General features: G+C 36.6%; 1 protein-coding gene across 5 annotated transcripts in view; it reads right to left on the bottom strand.

Annotated features, from left to right (window-relative positions):
- The window catches only part of BDNF (brain derived neurotrophic factor), a 54,555-nt gene that overhangs the window by 21,477 nt on the left and 12,460 nt on the right, over nt 1–20,618 (bottom strand). Inside the window, exon 1 of one of the 5 annotated variants that reach the window (XM_058160979.1) lies at nt 1,975–2,110. The exons of the other annotated variants lie outside the window; for them this stretch is intronic. The gene's annotated coding sequence lies outside the window, so the exon portion shown is untranslated. Of the gene's footprint in view, nt 1–1,974; nt 2,111–20,618 lie in introns of those variants that run through there. 5 annotated transcript variants of the gene reach the window in all.

The following is a 20,618-nucleotide window of genomic DNA, read 5'->3' as shown; positions in this document are numbered from 1 at the left end:
TTAAGGAAGAAAGCTTAGCTGGAACACATTCAGGCTAGGACCTTCTCTGCAGTGGCCCTACTGCAGTGAATTTCACTCCCCATTGTCTTAACCTTTTGCTTTACTTTTTAAGTTATCTGAAAACCTGATTTTAGAACCTGGCATTTCTTTACTGAAGCTCATTTATGCTTATACAAATGCTACTTTTAATTATGATGTGATTGGTTTTTATTATTTATTGATAGGTCTATTTGTTTTCATGAGCATATTATTGTTTCATGCAAACTGGCTTTGCCAGGAGCATGTGAGTATATATTTAAAACATAAATAAATGAATAAATGTGTTTATTATAAAACATAGATGTATATAAAAATTATTTTCCTCAGTGGCCAAGATTGATTTGGGAGTAAATAGTCCTGAAAAACATGGTCGCCAAATTCAAATAGCTCAGCAGTCAAAGTTAACCAGTGTTATTCAGTGAAGATGCAATAATTATATTAATTTTACCAAAATCTTATTTTTCCTTTTTCTACAATGTTCTCATTAGTCTTAATTGATTATCAACAATGAAAGATAGCTATATAGTCTATGCATACCACATTTTTTTAAAATAAAAAAAAATATTTCTAGCAGAAACAATTTAAACTAGGTGATGTCTTAATAGCCAATTCAGAAGTTTACAGCTTTTTTCTATGATGAACTATTATGAAAACATTTTGCTTTTGATTATGCTCAGCTTGTAGCTAAACTTGGACACCATTAGTCTTTATCAGATGCTGAAGAATCAATAAGATGCATTGTGAAGTGTGATACACATTCTCTGAATTTTGAATTAATAATGGTTGACAATCATACTAAATTGGACAGGTCTTATTTTTAGAGCCCATTTTTTAAAAGCTTAATAACATGTGGATTAAAAATACAAGTCTATGCTATGAAAACAGAAAAAAGCATTGAGCAGCATATGGAAAGATCCAAATTAAGCAGATGTGATCAGTGGTGGGTTCTAACCGGTGTTATCACTGGTTTGCTTCGCGCATGCGCTTTCACTTCAACATCTCCACTACCGGCTCTCCCGAACTGGGGAGAACTGGTAGCAACCCACCACTGGATGGGTAGATAATTTCTAAATTGTTAGGATTTAAGAAGAAAGGATCCAGCCTTTCTACCATTTTAAGGATTCCCTTCAATTATCGCTTTAGACAGCTTTACAGATAGTTTAAGTTCATCTCTATTCATGTCCTGTTCCATGTCTCCTTTGTTTAGGTGTCATGTTGCTATGTAGCATAATGCCTTGCTGAAAAGCACAGCTCCATAGTTGCATAGTTTTAAATACTCTGTTCATGTGCCTCCAGGTCCATCCATGTTCAATTTTTTAAACAAGTGGGAATGGGTGAGTGAAACCTAACTGGATCACTACTGGTTTTAGATTGTTATGGCCAATTTGACCAAAACAAAACAAAAAAAATCCTAAACGAACAGAAGTTTTTAAGGAACTTCATGTGTTCCCCCATTTCATACTTGGAGCAGTGAAAGTAGGGGAAAGATCCTGGGCTAGATCTGGCCTCTCAGATGTAGCCTCATTTTCTCAATTGCCATGCCAGATGCCAAAGCACATGATCTGAAGAAATATGAGAATGTGAATAGAAGGCCATCTAACATTCTGCTAAGACGGATATTTCATGGCAACAAATGATATTCATTCTCTAGAAATATTGTGTCCTGTGCAAGCAACAAGTCAGGCAACCCTTCTTTTGCCACCATGATCATTCATTGCCAACCATCCAAAGGGGCATGCGGAAGTAATATTTGTAGCGTTCTGTTAGTACATGCCTGAAAAGTCGTGTGCAGGAAAGAAATGTTAATAAGAAAATGCAACATTTCAGGACACAGTTCTGATGGGGAACATCTGGCCAAATTTCTGATAGAAAAAGAGTGATAGAACCAGGAGGATCAGTGGCCACTCAGTTTTATTTTCTAAATACACTACCTACCTTTGCTGAACTTCTGTTGCTGGGTGGCCCTGGTTAAAGTATCAAAGAGTAGACAAGTCAATGTGCTGTTAGCCATAGCTGGTGGTTGGAATGGAAAAGTCTGAAAGCATGCACTGCTGAACTGGAAATGCCAGTTAGCACAGCTCCAATGGGCATTAGCAACAGCAAGCTTTGTTATTTTGCTTGTAACTATTTGTATTTGTTGGCAAAGGTGTCAATCAATTTCAAGCTAGCCATTCCACAATCTCTGTGGGTTTTTTTTAACTCCTCCTAGCACATGCCCAGACTATTTACTCAATCAAGCTTGCGTTCTGGTTCTGAGCTGGGTGGCCTCAGGAAGAAAGTTAGAAGCAGAAGGCTAAAATCCCACCACAACATAAAAGGGCAATATGTATGACTTGCCATAATGAGCTATTTAGTTAACAGCTGGGTTCAAGGAGGCCTTCTTCTCAATCCTTACACTGAAACTCAGGCAGCAGGAAAATGTTTGCAACAAGAATAGCAGGCAAAGCCTATGCATCTGTGTAATGCTTTAATGAAAACTGTGCAGGCAGTCATGGCTGATTCCTGCCCTGACTAGTACATTTTGAACATTCACTTCTATCTCTGTTTAATTACATGGTTTTGTTGCCACAATACCAGAATTGCCCTGAAAACCTTTGGCTGTGGGATACACTTGAAATGAATGATTTTGTTCCCCAATTATGAATATTTACACAAACACATATGCACTGACTGTTATTTAAGTGAGTAACAAGTGTTCAAACATTGTAATTAATAACAGAACTCAATGCACCAGTAGTATATAATCAGTGGGTAGGAACTCTGCTGAAGGATTTACTACAACCTCTTCATGCCCCCCAAATGTATATAAATATACCCTGACAAAAATAATATAAAGTGATTTATACATTTATCAGATTTGTAACTGTATACACACATATGCATTTATATAAATTATTTATACAAAGCTAAATGGGGCTTTAGACTATGTTTCTCTTTCCACAGATAGAAAAGGATTTTGCCCCCTTGCTGGAGAAACTGAACCTTTCACTCTTAATTTATGTATCTTCAACTTTCCATTTTAAACCATCTGACACAAGGAAAAACCTGGTTTATTTCAGGCTTGTCTTTTGATTTAGAGCAGGTTGTGGTCACTTCTGACATTCCTTCCATTAAAAGTAATAACTTGTTACTGTGACAAATCGTAGAAAGGTACGGTGTGACAAAAATTCAGCCAATATAAAAGGTAAAACTACTACTTCATAGCTTTTGAATTGAGAAATCTTACAACTTATTATGATCGCTCATCATCATGAAACACAGTTATATTTTAAACACAACAGTAAATGGAAAGAGAGTGAGGGGAAGGAAGGAAGGAAGGAAGGAAGGATCTATAGAAGTTTCCTATGCAAAAGTAATCTGGATTTGTATCAGGGTGGTATCACCATATTTTCACTTTCTGCAGGTTAATTGCAGAATGTAATTGCAGAATAAAATGTAGAATGTGCGTGAAACGATCTGATGGACTGAATGAAGAGCATCAAGAAAAAAGCATGCAAGTTATGTTCTTTTATGCAGGTTTCTCTCTAGCTATGTCATTTTGCAAAGCTGCTTTGGCAGAAAATAGTATTTTCAAAGACCATATATCAAATATCTGTAACAAATGTTTAGTGTACAAATTAATGAGACTGGCCATAAATATTTATTTTTCCTCAAAATGTAAATATGTAAGTGCCTTTATGCTGAAGTCTTTAAGAAAACTACACTGGGTGGAACAATCAGTATTTTAAAATACTATAAATCAGTTTTCTAGTCTAAACTTGCACACAATAAATCAATGACACTGGCCATAAATGTTTTTCCACATTGAATGTAAATACAGGAAGCTTTTATTATTCACTAAATCACTTCTGCAACAATCCATGCAGGTCGGCAAAGCCCAATTTATTTTAGTTTTCTCTAAGATAATTGGCATTTCCTGTAGGCACTATAGGAGATGCTGAAAATTGATGGTGAATCACCTTAAGTATACCCAATCTGGACTGCAAAAATCCAAATGAGCACTAGATCAGGGGTCTCCAACCTTGGTCCCTTTAAGATGTGTGGACTTCAACTACCTGTAGTTAGTCCTCGACTTACAGCAGTTCATTTAGTGACCGTTTGAAGTTACAAGGGCACTGAAAAAAATGATTTATGACCATTTTTCACACTTATGGCCATTGCAGCATCTCCATGGTCATGTGATTTATATTCAGATGCTTGGCAACTGACTCACATTTATGACGGTTGCAGCTTCCTGGGGTCATGTGATTATCGTTTTAAACCTTCTGACGAGCAAAGTCAATAGGGAAACCAGATTCACTTAACAACCGTGCTTCTAATTTAACAACCGCAGTGATTCAGTTAACAAATGTGGCAACAAAAGTCGTAAAAATGGGGCAAAACTCACTTAACAAATTTTTTAGTCACATAAATTTTGGGCTCAATTGCGGTCATAAGTTGAGGACTACCTGTATTGAAGGGGTACCACATAGATAGTTCATTTTTCAGCTTTACATGTTCACTGCAAAATTCAAGCCTTTGAATCAGCCAGTTTTCCTAAAGCATTATTTAAGTTAATGCATGGCAACAAAACATTTATATTCTTTCGGCGTTATCAATCTCATCTGGAAACTTCAAAGATGAATTTAAACATTATTCCCAGGACTTCCTCTCTCTTTTCCTTTGACAGAGTCCTCTGGAAGGTATATGCTACCATTAAGGCAACCAGGGACAACACAGCACTGAAATTAGTGGCAGAGAAGAAATTTGTAAGTTGCAATAACTGCTGTTTGATGTTGTAAGCCTTGGAATGAAATGCTCTCTTCTCTGAAATCTAATTTTCTTCTAAAGCCATCCAAGATAGGGTCCATTACCATAGTTGAATATTCATAAAGAATATATGAAGTAGGACATTTCATTTCTCTTAAATCTCCTTTCAATTCCATTGGATGGCTTCCGATCCTACTATATTGAGAGACAAGTGAAAGTTCCTTACTATTTTATTCATGCCATACATGAATACCTCAGTTATGTTCCTCTTTTCTTATAAGGGAGGTTTTCAAGGTCCCTGATAATTTTCACTGTAATTTTTCCAGTTCTATTATATTTTCCCAAGTACATATTGTAGTTGTGGACATATCATGGGTTTTTATGACAGCATTTCAGTGTTGGCAGGTTTATTTTCATTCTCTTTCTCGATGGTATCTAGGATGGAATATCCTTTTTTTTCATAACTATTGTGTCTGAATCATTCAGCTAACCATAATGAGCCCAATATATTTTTCTCCTGGTTAGTTACAGAAAGTGTTAGTTTAATTCACTATTGTATATGGGTTTTTTTTTGTCCCAATATGTATCAATTTAAATGTATTTCATTTGTATTTCCTTGATCATTCTTCCAATTTAAAGAGTCTTTTTTGTGTCACCCTCCCCAATAGTTTTCACTACTTTGTGGAGTTTGATACAGAATAGAATAGAATTTTTTATTGGCCAAGTGTAATTGGACACACAAGGAATTTGTCTTGGTGCATATGCTCTCAGTGTACATAAAAGAAAAGATATCATCTGCAGACTTAGACAGCTGAATGCTTACTCGTAAATCAAGATAATTTATGAACAAATTAAAAAGCACTAGTTTTTAGAAATATCCTTGAAGGAAACTAGTTGTTGTTCTTTATTTATTCCAGTTCTTTGCTTTCTGTTTGTTTAAAAACTAGTTAATCATAAAAAACCTGTTCCTCTTATCCCATAACCTCAAGAACTTTGATGAGCACTTTGTGGAAGTACTTTCAAAGTCCAAGTATACAGTGTTGACAGGGTCATCTCTATCCAATGTACTTGCTGATATTGTTAAATAAAAACTCCAGAAGATTGATAAAGGCAGATTTATCATTGTAAAATCCACACATATATTCCTCTATATGCTTAGTATTTCTTTTTGTACAATTGTATCCACAATTTCACCCCCAAAGAGTTGTTAAACTGAGCACCCTATACCCTCCTAGATTTCCCCTAGATTCACTTTTTAAAAATGGTATCATTTTTAATGGCATCATATCTTTCATTCCTTTGACTGTGAACCTGATATGAAGAGTAAGTTACTAGTTTTACATCTGAAGTCTTAAGCTTAAATTGAGCAGAGTGGATGACATCAGGAACTATTGATACATTCTGTCAAGATGTTCTAGAATATTGTTGCTTATTATCTGAGTCTCTGAGAAAGTCAGCTTGGCCTCAGCTATATTTTCTCTAAGAAAGATGAGTGTAAATAATTCAGTCAATTCCTAAGCAATCTTCAATATCCTCCTTGACAATTACTTTCACTCTTTTTTTTCATTCAAGCCAGACGCTTTCTGGCTATTTTCTGCTTCAAATATAAGTATTTAAATAATTTCTTATGGTTTCCCTTTTATTCCACAGACATTTTAATTTGATGATGATGATTTCTTGTTACTTTTTCTGTCAAAATTTGTGCTACTTTTTGTTCTCACTGGAACTTTCATCATTTTCACAACTGCCTTGACATTGCTAGAAAATCATGTTGGTCTGTTCTTAAGCTTGGTTATTTCTTTCTTATATTGTGGACTATACATTTTGCCCGAGCCTCAATTATTATGGACTGAAGCATCATGGAGAAATATATGTTTATTGCCTTTTCTTTTCAATCTTTTTTTTCACTGAAATTCTCATTTTTGAGAAGTTTTTTTTTTTTTTGTAGTCACATTTTTAAAAATCTTGCACTAGATCACAGTGACTATCTAGGATTAAAACTTGGGTCACCTGTCTTCTGGTCATTCCAAGGCCAATTGTTTTGAAGAATTGTCATCGGTATCTCAAAAACTGAATCCTTTGAGGGTAACTGACCCTATTCTCCCCACCCCACACACATTACAATATTTTTCCTATCTATACCTCAAGATCACCATCATATTTTTTTATCAGGTAAGTTATAGCCTTTGATCTAATTTACATTTCTGATCAGATATTGCTTTCCTATCATGAAGGGCTCTAGTCTTCCTATATTTTCTAGTGTATTAACTTACACCCAGTGGTGGAATTCATTTCTTTTACTACCAGTTCTGTGGGTGTGGCTTGGTGGGTGTGGTGTGGCTTGGTGGGTGTGGTTTGGTGGGCATGGCAGGAGAAGAATACAGCAAAATCTCCATTCCCTCCCCACTCCTGGGCAAGGGTATTGCATAATCTCCATTCCCACCCCACTATGAGGCCAGCCAGAGGTGGTATTTGCCGGTTCTCCGAACTACTCAAAATTTCCGCTACTGATTTTCCAGAACCTGTCAGAACCTGCTGAATAACAGCCTTGCTTACACCTCTTTGATATGTGGTACAATATCGTCTCCTTCCCTGTCCTTTCTATGGAGTTTGAATGCAGGATTGTCTATCTCACCGATTCCTTTCATTCCACCGAATTTCTGTCACACTAACTATATGTTTTCATAACTAGTGACTCTAATTGCACTTGGGTTTGTTACTGTAAGTGTTACCACAGAAGAATCTATATGTGATGTCTTATTTCTTGTTGTTTGCATGAAAACATTCTGCATGGCATTTAAAAAAAAATTCTGAAATATTTATACCTTTCCAAATCAGATGCTAGTCACTCCACCCCTAAGGATTAGTGTAAAGCTATTTTGCTATCTTTTTCAATGTATGAAATGTGCCAGCAGCCTGCTTCAACTTTGGTTCAGTTGGGGTCTATTTCTTGGGTAGAGATTCAGTTGGATCCAATTCTGACTCCACTTTTTCTTCTGACACTATTGTCTTATCCATACATTGAGACTACGGAACTATATCTGTCTAGGTAGTCATGTACATAGAACAGGCCAGTGGCCTTTTCTAGAGTGCTACCTTAATAGTTCTGGATTTCAATCTATTAACTAGCAGCCTATATTGGTTTCTAGGTATGGCCAGCTACATTTCCACTGTTGTGGCTCCAAGATATAACACAATGATTGTTTCATCTCCAGCACAATATTTTATAGGAACCAATGTCTGCAACTTTTCCACCCTGCAGGCAAGCCATTATGAAGTCTATATACTCATGTCTTAGTGCTTCTAATCTTTCCATTGTCCACAATCAGAGGCCTTCTTCCTCATCCCTTCTTAACATCTAAGGAATGGATTCTTCCTACATCATAATCTTCCTCATCTCTTAAATAATAACCTCTCATCTGAGAACATCTCTAACTTCACCACCTTGGTTTCAAGGGACCAGACTTTCTCCCTGAGAGTCAGGAACTTATATCAAGGCTCATGGGTTGTGCCCAGTGGGCAAACAGTCATAGATAGCACTTTTGCTCCTTCTGGCTTTCTATTTTCATACAAGTGATGCTATTGGTTTTCTTCTTCTTTAGCAATTGTTTGACCTAACATATAACCTTGTCTTCCTCACAAAGTTGCTAAATTTGTTTTATGCTTATTTTTTTGGAAGTGGGAGTATGTGTTGAGGCACAAGCAGTCCTCTGATCCAGCAGACTTCTTCACTTGCAGCTTCAAGGCTGACATACTGTCATGGCTGTCCTAAATATATCTTGTTATTCAGCAAAACATATAAGTATCTCTGCATGAAACAAAGATTTTCTTTAAAAAAAAAAGAATTCTGTTACGTCCAATAGGGAGGAAGGGAAGGACCTGCAAAAAAGTTCTTTTCATAGATCATTCAGCTGAGATCTCAAAAGAAGAAAAGTTTTATTACTGCAGCAGTTTCAAAGTAGTATTAGTGTTAATTTCAGAAAACATATTAACAAAGAACGGTGCCTGTAAAAAGCTGAACCAAAAGATCAAACAAGGCATGAAAAACCAGGTGACTGTCACATCTTTAAGGTTAAGACTTACATGTTATCCAGCCATGGATAAAACCACATGGAAAGAGACATCTAGTGACATATAAACAACGTATGCATCCATCTATTTCATAAATCCAAAATAAAAAGATGATCACAATTCTTTACACCATAGTGGTCTAATAGATATGTAGTGGCATAATCTCCTCTCATAAACTTTCAGACCCATAGTGCTTATTGGGGGCAATACAGGGGTGAAATCTAGCAGGTTCTGACAGGTTCTAGAGAACCGGTAATGGAAATTTTGAGTAGTTCGGAGAACTGGCAAATTCCACCTCTGCCTGACCCTAGAGTGCGGTGGGAATGGAGATTTTGCAATATCATTCCCCCAGGATTTTGTGGTATCCTTCCCCTGCCACCCCCATCAAGGCATGCCCACCAAGCCACACCCACATAACCGGTAGTAAAAAAAATTTGAATTTCACCACTGGGGCAATATTCGGTTTCTTTAGGCATCCCATTTTTCCCTCTAACCAATTAGGTAGATTTTTGTGACGTACCTATATCTGTGCAGCGACACACTTCAGCCATACTCCTGAAAAAGAACCCTGCGCTTTAACCATTACAAGGCACTGATTTCCCACAGGTATCGTATTGATATTTTGCACATTGGCTTTTCTTTAATGGTTATATTTGGGCTTCTAACCTAGAAGTAGGCAAGGCCTACTGATTAAAATCTTAGAGGTATTTTTTTTCCCTTTATACATATGCTAGCTCATTCCCATCTGTGCTGTTAATTAGTTCCTGACTGTAGGTTAAATGTAGGGCATGTTGTCAGGAGCCTAAGGTGGAATGGCCAGACCTCCTGCTATTGCAATATGGCCCATTTTTAACTCTTCCCTTCCTATTCAAGTTTATAATTTATAGGCATGCAAGTAAAACCATTATGTTAGCTTTGGAACAGAAGGAGGGTTGTTTGTTCAGTTTCATTTCCACTGCCAAAGGGATACATAGTCTTTCTAAATGCAGGTATCCTGCTCCTCATACACACACAACCACACAATTGATTTAAAATGCAGGTTCCCTCCCTCACTCCTTGCTTCCCTCCTAGTTACATCATACACTGCAAAATTATTATTAAGGACAGGAAATTACTATGTACGTGAGGACAAACTATTGTACACATATATGTTTCTGGAGGACATAAAACATGCTTTCTGATAATTGACCAGAGTTTGAGGGTCAAACTCAGCTTAAAATAAAAAGGCAACAGTGCTTGTGATAATGCCCAAATAACAAGAATTGTGTGCTTAATAAGAACCCCCGATGGTGTCATGGAGTATTGGTCATTCCAAAAAATTTTAAATCCTTATACAAGAAGTGGTAAGTTTGTCTTCTACCAATACTATAACTCTGAATGTGTTTTCCCTAATGAGGCAGATGGTTGGGTATTTATGGACATAATATGGTGGGCTGGGAAACAATTTAACAAATCCCCTGTGATTTCTCATTTCACGTCAAAGTCCATTTATGGGAAAGAAACAGGTGGTTGGATTTGCTTAAATATTTTTATGTATAGCAATAGCAATAGTACTTAAACTTACATACCGCTTCACAGTACTTTCCAGCCCTCTTTAAGAGGTTTACAGAGTCAGCATATTGCCCCCAACAATCTGGGTCCTCATTTTACTGACCTCAGAAGGATGGAAGGCTGAGTCAACCTTCAGCCAGTCAGGATCGAACTGCCAAACTGCTGGCAGCCAACAATCAGTAGAATTAACTGCAGTACTGCATTCTAACCACTGCACCATCGCGGCCCTTAAAATATATATGAAATATTATATAAAATGAGTTCTAACACTGTATTGTAAAAAGTATTACATTGCAAGCCTAAGTTACTCATAAGGGGAAATAAAACCTAAGCAACTCACTGGGACTTTTGAGTGAATATATGCAAACAGTCTGTATTGCTTGGCTATGAAATCCAGCATGTTATTTTGCTTTACTGAACAGTAATGTACTGTCATTCTGATAAAAGGCAATTAATACATTTTTGAAACAGGTTGATTTGCATACTTTATAAGCCTTATTTTTCAACACAAATGGATTTGATTCTTATTAGATACATACATAGGTTTTGATTTCTAGAGTAATAAAAGCATATTTCAACTCCTTTGCAGAGATTGTAGTATCCTTCACAATGGGCCTTTAATTTAGATAGCAATCCCTTATTGAATTTGTTCTGCCTTCACCTTCTGCCAGAATTTTCTGATGTGGACTCAGGAAATAGACCTTCGCTTCAAAGTCCATTCTTACAAAAAATGAGGCTAGATCCTTACTTCTCTCTTTTTTTCTTCTGATGGTGACATGAAGCATTGTCAGCATTGGGACATTAACAAAAAAACTTGGCTAAGAATTCCAGGAATGACATAATACAGATCATCATAATCATTGTAATAGAATCTAAATATGACTCATTGCATATTGAAAGAGCAAAATTGCACTATCACAAAATACATAAAAAGTAGATAAAAAGACAATTATGTTTCATACACAGGTTTTTTTTTCAATAGAATTAGTATTAGAATTAGTAGAATTTGTTTCAGAGTATGATTTATCTTGTTTTTGAAAGAAACGATGGCAAGTTGAATCAATTAACAATTAGGATTGTCTTTTCAATCAATTTACCAAATTAACGTCCCACAGGAATAGAAAAAGAAAATTCATTGATTCTCTGCATCCACTGGTATGTACCACAATCAATTCCAGAGCCTCAAAGTGAATGAATTCTCATACAATTTGGAACCCACATTACACCCTCTGCAACACGATTCTTACTATAGTCTGGTAAAATAATATTCCAATATTCCATTTTTGCCCCAGAAAGCACTGATTCAACTGTTCTACTTCTTAGAGGCAATTGCTCCAATAATAAATACCTGGTCAATAGATAATATTTATGTCTGCCCCCTTTCATTTTTCTCGGATATCGTCTACTATTTATTAGAGATGTATTAAAAACTTTCCCCTATTGCATAAAACATACTATGCAGTATCCACCTTGAACTTTTTGTAACAGAAAGCAGGAGAGAGGAAATAAACTGAATAGAAAAGAGATAGGCAACAGAGAGGAAGGCTCAAAAACAAACGAACAAAAAGAAAAAATGCATAAAATTACTGATGGAGAGCAAGGAAACGGAGATAGCTTATATAGAATGTAGAAGTAAGATGGCATTCTTCCTTTAAACTTAAAAAGGTGGGAGTAAGAGAAATGCTTTAATTATATGACACTTTATTTATTTATTTTATTTATTTGTTATAACAATATAACAATATATATATACAAGCGTTGCATAAAGGGTTATATAATATATGAACGTATATATGAGGAGAAACGAGGTACTAAAAACATATATATACATAGGGGAAGAAACAGTAGGACAGGAACGGTAGGCACGTTTGTGCTCTTATGCACGCCCCTTAGAGTCCTCTTAGGAAAGTGGTGAGGTCAACCGTGGACAGTTTTTGAGTAAAGCCTTTGGGGTTATGAGAAGAAACCACAGAGTCAGGTAATGCATTCCAAGTATATACAATTCTGTTACAGAAATCGTGTTTTCTGCAATCTAAACTGGAGCGGTTGACATTGAGTTTAAATCTGTTGGTAGCTCTTGTGATATTGTTATTGAAACTAAAAAAATCATTGACAGGAAGGACATTACAACGGATGATTCTATATGCTAAACCCAGATCTTTACATTAGTATAAAAAAAGTAAAGTATTAAATATCCTCCCTGTAAAATTATGGTGATTATATTCTGCAATCTAGTGCAACAATCATCATGTAAACGTCTGTTTATGAGTGATATATTGAAAGAGTTAAAAAGGCAGTTGAAGAATCTCTTCAAGCTGTTGCTTTCAGAAGAGCCTGCATTAATTTGATTTTCTAGAAGTCTTATCCTGTGGATAAGTCTTGAAGTCTTATCTTCAATGATTAAGATAGATAAAGGACAAATCTAACAATGATAACTAGGGAAAAAATCCTGAAGAATCCTGGGAATTTTATTATGATGCAACATATCACTTTTTATGTCACAACTATTATGCTAGGGAGAAAAAAGGAGATTTGGGAAAGGAAAGAAAGATGTTCTGCATAAAAAAGATAGAAGTAGAGTCCAACACCTGGAATGGAGATATTCCAAGTTACCGCCAACACATAGATTTTGCTTTTGCAATGACCAGAGTCCAAAATCAAGCTTTGATTTGGCAATAAACTCAAGCTCTTTGTGTGGCCATATTTCTCCTGTTAATGCTACCTTTCCAGAAGGTAGGATATTTATACCCTTGGTTTCCCTTATGGAGATCATGTGTACAACAGTGATAGTTTCACTCAATTTCTTTTCTAACAAACTAGAAGAACAGCTGATGCAGGAGAGGAGATAGTGGGTGTGGAGTAGCGAATTCTTGGAAAGATAAGGACTCTACATATTTCTGATTCCAGATTGTAAACAGACTTTTAAAGCTATTTCCAAATTAACACTTGATTCTGCTCCTGAGAGAAGCATTATTCGTGCATTATACATTGCATAGTATGCACAGTCTTCAAGAGATCCAAAATTATTCAGCTTGTAAGAGACAGAGATAATAAAGAGGCTTCTGTGATTTAGACACTCTTTCTATTTTAGTAATACAAAACCTTTTAAGCAGCCATGGGCAATGGCATAAAGGGTCTTCAGTTTGGGGAGATGTCTACTAAATACCGCATTTCTGGTCCACCTTTTTATTTGTGAACTCCAAACAGCCTACAGTACACGAGGATCTTCTCTCGTATAATCCTCTTAACAACCACCTATTAAGAAGGTTGAGTTGAAAATGACGACATTGTTTGTTAAACTTATGATTTAAACAGCGAAATGCCTAAACTCACCCACTGAACTCCATGGTTGAATGGGAAGTTGAATCTGTTCTCAAAAATTGAAGGTTTTTTTTATTGTAAATAAGCCTCTCCTAGAACCAAGTTTCTTTATTTGTCTTAGCCCGAAATTGGTGGAAAATTATGCCTCTATTCATTGGTAGCTCAGGGCTATATTCCAACCATATAATTTCAAAGACCCCTGACAGCTAGAGAAGAGGTTGCTTGGTGGCATTGCACAACCTGAAAAATCAGAAATTGTAGTAAGGTTATCCATCTTTTTAAATTGCAAGGGTTTTTTTTTTCTGTAAGGACAGCATTTATATTCTTAGCTTCAGCTGTTTTAGGTAAGATGTTTATTTTTAAAAGCTTTGCCCCCAAAACCTGTGGTTTACTAATAAACCATGGTTTATTAAATCAATAATTGGTATGTTGAAATTTGTCATGGTCGGATTCTGTTTATCTATTCAATGGGATTACAATAGTGTAGTTGAGGGTGAGTTTCTACCAGTTTGGACGAACCAGTAGCGGCAGCGGTGGGAGGCTCCACCCACCTGCCCGGACATTATCATGGACACTTTGCAAATGTGCAGAAGGTTCTGTGCATGCACAGAAGTGCCACACACATGCTCACATTTCTGAACTGGTAGCGAAGTTAAGTGAAACCCATTACTGGTAGGATGTATATCTTTGTGTGTCAACAGTATCACCATCATCTGATAGTCTAAAAATAAAAAATTAACTTTATTTATTAAAGGGGACGTGGTAGCTTAGTGAGTAAGACACTGAGCTTGTCGATCGAAAGGTTGGCAGTTCAGCAGTTCGAATCCCTAGTGCTGCATAACGGGGTGAGCTCCCATTACTTGTTCCAGCTTCTGCCAACCTAGCAGTTCGAAAGCACGTAAAAAATGCAAGTAGAAAAATAGGGACCAGCTTTGGTGGGAAGGTTTTATTTATTTATTTATTTGCATTTATATCCCGCCCTTCTCCGAAGACTCAGGGCGGCTTACACTATGTCAAGCAATAGTCTTCATCCATTTGTATATTATATACAAAGTCAACTTATTGCCCCCAACAATCTGGGTCCTCATTTTACCTACCTTATAAAGGATGGAAGGCTGAGTCAACCTTGGGCCTGATGGGACTTGAACCTGCAATAATTGCAAGTAGCTGCTGTTAATAACAGACTGTCTTAGCAGTCTGAGCCACTCAAGGTAACAGTGTTCCATGCGCCTTTGGCATTGAGTCATGCCGGCCACATGACCACAAAGTTAAGTGAAACCCATTACTGGGTAGGATGTATAATATCTTTGTGTGTCAAGATTATCACCATCATCTGATAGTCTAAAAATAAAATATTAACTTTATTGATTAGGCTCTACTATACCACAATGGTTTCTGACTTCATTGTGAAGATTTTTTTTCCTTTATATTATGTTAGAGTTAGACTTTTATTTTTCATGGTAGAAAGTTCAAGACTAACTGGAGAAAATACAAACTACATTTGGAATTCATATTGATGTGCCATCAGCATTCATGGTGCAGTACTTCAGTGGAAACAACAAGAAAAGAGAGAAGAAGCAGAAACAAGAGTAAATAAAGAAACAATATGGGATTGTTTCACTGACAAGGCTTAGACTTAGTGATGGAAGAGCATGGGAATATCAAAGGGGATGGGATGAGCACAACTATATTTGTTTGGTGTTGCTTAGACTTTGTGACTGTAAAAGGTCTTTATACTGCTGTTCCACATAATAAGCATTTGTCCATTTGGAGAAAATATGTTTCCAAAATAAAAGATTTCCACTTGAGGCCAGGGAGAGGGGGAGCCATACCCAGATGCTCCATGAAAAATGAGCACTTCACCCCCATCCTTCTTTTCTCATACCCCCAGGAGTTTGAAAAACTAGTAAACATATTTATAGACTAAATTGTAGTTAATAAAAATAGGAAAATATAGGTTTGGTATTATTGGTCTTGAAATGGCCGGTTCTAACCCTGAAGACAGACACTGGGAATTGGTTTATAAAGGCACATAAACCTTAGCTCTTTTTTCGTCTTATTAACTTACTAAGCTTGGTTTTTTAAGTTCTTATGTAAATGACAACAAATGTAAAATGTAAAAATGTAAAAGTGGCAACAAATTCCAGGGCAACAAACCTTGGGTGTAGAGAGAACAGAACAAAAGCAGAATGACAAATCAAGCGTTTGAGAAGGATTAGAATCTGTATTTTCCACTGAGCAGAAGTTCTGGAGAATGTAAAATATGAGTGAGAATGAGGTGTGGTGCCTAGAAGTAAGACATGTATGAAACGCTTTAACATCCTCCTGAGCTTCCTTTCATATATTTCTTTTCAATTATTTAAATAGGAAGCAAAGTCTTTAAAAGCTTTTGTACTGATAGTGCTTTCACCATGAAATCTAGGTCTTTGACACCCAGAAAATTTAATTTATAAATACTATCCCTTTTGGTGAAAGTAAACAATGTAAATAAGTGCTTCATGAGCAATATTAGTCTTTGATGTTTGGATGTTAGATTTCAGTGAAAGTGTGGAAAGATCCTTGTATTACCAAGCAACAACAGAAAAACAGCCATGTTGTGCTTTGTGATGTAATTGCTTCTGCCTTCCTGAACTTCCGGTAGGCTCATTTTTCACTCTCCCTGAGCCTCCATGCACGCCCAGCAGTTACCTGCAACCAAAATGGGCCATGTGGGGACTCCTGGGAGGGGCGGAGTGGGGTGGGTGCAGCCAGCCAGGAGTGGGATTTGGGGGTTCTCCAAACTGCACAGAATCTTAGCTAGGGGTTCTCCTGAACCCCTACAAACTCCCAGCAGCCCACCCCTGGATTTTACATTATAAAACTGCATTATATATTGTATATGCAGCCCAAGACTATTTCTCTTCATTCAATATGGTCCAGGCAAGCCAAAAGGTTGGATGCCCATGTTCTGGATGTTTTATGGGGCCCAAATGGGAGGAGTATACATTTTGTTCTTCAATATGGACAACCAAAGTATTTCTGCTTATAACTTGAGGGTTGGGATCATTGGACTGCAGTGATACCATTCCTTCCTAAGGAGCTGCTAATAGTCATAGATGAAAAGAATTTACCTCAGGTCCTTCAGGGCTTTCCCACATATTTTTAAAAGGTCTCCATGAGGTTTTTAGGAGTGGTCAGCTATTAGTTAGATACAGTACAGTCAGTACATTGGTAGTACCCAGTTGTACTCTAAATGGAACATACTATTAATGTCTTGACTCAGTACATGGAAACTGTTGGGTTGAATGGAGAAAAACAGGTTGAAGCTGAATCAAACCAAGATGGATTTGCTGTTTGTTTATCAATGTTCTCTGTCAGAGCCACTGTTTCTCTTGATGGGCAAACACTACCCATGAAGGAGCAAATCTATGACTCGATTCCTAGACTCAGGGCTACTTCTAGCTGAACTGCTAGGTTAGGAGACCATTTGTCTAACTCTACTAGTGTACCAGTTGCAGCTCTATCTGGCATGAGCAGACCTTGCCACAGTAACTCATACTTTTATCATGATTACCTTGGACTAGTGCAATATGTTCTACATGAGGCTCCCTCTGAAGACCTTATGGAAGCTGCAGCTGATACTAAATCCAGTAAGCCACCTATTAACTGAAACTTGGCACTGATAATATGTTACACCTTTGCTCCAAGCAATGCATTGGGTTCCAGTAAGCTTCTGGGTGTAATTCAATGTACTGCATTTGACCTCTACTATGTGGCTTAGCACCTGAATACTAGCAGATCCACCTTCTTCTCTACTACTGTAGTACTGGTATTAGGGTACTCCAGTACATGTAACTCCGCCTCCATGGAATGGCTGAGCTGCAGAGAGACTGCTTTTCATTAGCAATGACTGCTCTTTAAAATAACCTCCTGATGAATATTGGCCTGACACCCAGCTTGATTTCCTTCAGGCAAATACTCAAAATGGTGCTCTTCCACACCACATTTGTAGACTGATTTGCAGTATTTAGTCTGAATGAATGCATGAATTATTGAGGCATTATTATGGATCATTAGGTTGAATTTGTAATCTTGTCTCTTAGCATGGACATTTTATGTATTTTAATTGATTTTTTTTTAGGATATTTTATGCCTTAAAGATTTGGGCTAGCTATTATTCCATGTTCAAACACAATTCTGATGGATAAAACTAATTTGCAATCATATTTATCTCTTGGACAGTAACTCTCCCAGAGTCAACAATATATACTTCATTAGTTATATCAAAAATAGGACAGTTAGTCCAATATAACTTTACGCACATAAAAATATCTTCCTCCCCCAACATTAAAAGATAGGAGGGATAAAGATATGGAATTTTTTGCTCTGGCACTCTTCACTATTTTGGGGAAATAATTCAAACACAGACATATTTGGCTTAGCTTCAGGTGAAACCTGACTGGTAGCTTTTGTTTTGGATATTATTTTTTCTTTGACTTCGGGTTCTTATATTTTCTTATTATAACAGATGGTTTACAATAAATTATTTCATTCAGCATCATGAAAACAAATAAACAAAATAAACAAATAAACCTACTACAGTATAACTCCACTTGGAACTGTACAATATGGTAATCAATATAGCAATCCTTATGATTTATATTGATATATTGATCATCAATTGTGTTGTAAATGTTGTACCTTGATGAACGTATCTTTTCTTTTATGTACACTGAGAGCATATGCACCAAGACAAATTCCTTGTGTGTCCAATCACACTTGGCCAATAAAATTCTATTCTATTCTATTCTAAACTGATAAGGCACTGAGTATTACGTCTAACAAAACTAAACAAATAAGCTGTGGTTCTTTGTTTTTCCTTGAAAACATTTCGCTTCTCATCCAAGAACTGAAGAAGCTTCTTGGATGAGAATCGAAACATCTTCAAGGAAGAACAGAAAGTCCAGTTACCTCTTGAGAAGAGCACTTTTGGGATAAATAAATAATCAGAAGAAAGAAAATACTACTTTTTGCTAAAGTAGGTTTAGAAATCCCAATTTTATAATTATTTTAATTACAATTAGTTATATACAATCTGTATCTAATGCTTTCTCCAGTTTCTTATACGATTAAATGTACTGTAAAACCCAATGTAATAAATCTTGGGTAGAGTCCCACTGATCATAATAAACTTCTTTAGTTCTACTGATATTAGTGGCCAAATGAATCATGACTAACATTAAATGTGATAAAAGTATGACTAACTTCCTCTGATCCCAACTCAGTAATTTGCAGCAATTAAAGTTTATTGAAGCATTGGATTTCTTAGGAAAATCAAGTTCCAAAGACTGCTTTTATGGTACTGTTTAACAACTTATATATGTTGTTTTAGCTGCTTAGGAGAACACGCAACATTAAACTCTAGATTTTAAACTTTACTACTTTAAATGATTTGTGACTTAGCATCTCCATTTTTTTAAAAGAAAGTACATAAATTACAAGTTAAATAACTGTTGGCACTTAATTCATAGCTGAATTAAGCTCCTCTGGTTGACAATGACTAGCTCTGCTTCTAAACAAGAGATTATCCTTTTCCGCCACATAGTCTCATATGAAATATGTAAGCAATGGAAAAACAAGGCTGTTTTAGCAATAACAGTACTTCATTTTTGTCACTACTGTTTTTAAAAGTAATCATACCCAGTATAATGATTTTTCTTGCTTTCTTTTTGTTAGTTCTTTATATGGCCAAAGATACATTTTGGCAACACTGAAACTAGATCATAAACTTTATATGCTTAGGTAGGAATGCCTCCTGATTTAGTGCATGGTATTCCATTAGAGAATTCACCAACTCCTTTGGTGACATGAAGCAGTCATTGTTAATACTTATGGTAAAGTAAGGGGCTTATTCTATATAATATTAAAGGCATGATCAATTGGCCATTGAGAATCTGAGCATGGTTCCATAGGGGGAAAAGCCACCGTTCATTTTTAGAACAATTGGATTTTTCAAATTCCCCTCTTGGCAATTAATTCCAAAATGAATTAGATACTCCCTTTTCTTCCAGCTGATTTGATTCATTCCTCACAACAGGGCAACCATAGATGTCAGATGTTCTCTATTAGATCAAGGCTGAGTATCATCACTGTGCCAAGAAACAGGATAAGGAGCTAATTTTGCAAAGGCCTTAATGCTGACTTAATTTTTCAACATTTTTGCTGTGCATCTTGACCAAAAGATTTATAGAAGACAAAGGAGTATCAAATTGTTTTGGTGTATCTCACTTGTCTCAACAACATGTCACCATATAGGTAGTCCTCGATTTACAACCACAATTGAGCCAGAAATGACCCTTGCTGAGCAAGACGGCTGTTACATGACTATTGCTCCATTGTACAACCTTTCTTGCCACAGTCATTAAGCGAATCTCAGCAGCTGTTAAATGAGTAACATGGATGTTCAGTGAATCTGGCTTTTCCCACTGATTTTGGTTGTCAGAAGATTGCAAAAGGCGATCATGTGACCATGGAGCATGCATCTGTCATAAATACGAACCAGTTGCCGAGTGTCTGAATTTTGATCACGTGACCATGGGATGCTGCAATAGTTATACAGTAAGTGTGAAAAACAGTCCGAAGCAGGGGTGAAATCCAGCAGGTTCTGACAGGTTCTAGAGAACCAATAGCAGAAATTTTGAGTAGTTCGGAGAACCGGCAAATACCACCTCTGGCTGGCCCCAGAGTGGGGTGGGAATGGAGATTTTGCAGTATCCTTCCCCTGCCATGCCCACCAAGCCATGCCCACAGAACCAGTAGTAAAAAAAATTGGATTTCACCACTGGTCCGATGTCACATTTTTTAGTGCCTTTGTAACTTCAGGAGTTATGAGCCTGAAGAGCCGTGGT

This window comes from Ahaetulla prasina, chromosome 1, assembly GCF_028640845.1.
Source record: "Ahaetulla prasina isolate Xishuangbanna chromosome 1, ASM2864084v1, whole genome shotgun sequence".
Lineage (NCBI taxonomy): Eukaryota > Metazoa > Chordata > Lepidosauria > Squamata > Colubridae > Ahaetulla > Ahaetulla prasina.
Note: the sequence above shows the minus strand (reverse complement) of the source record. Positions and strands in the feature narration are given on the sequence as shown.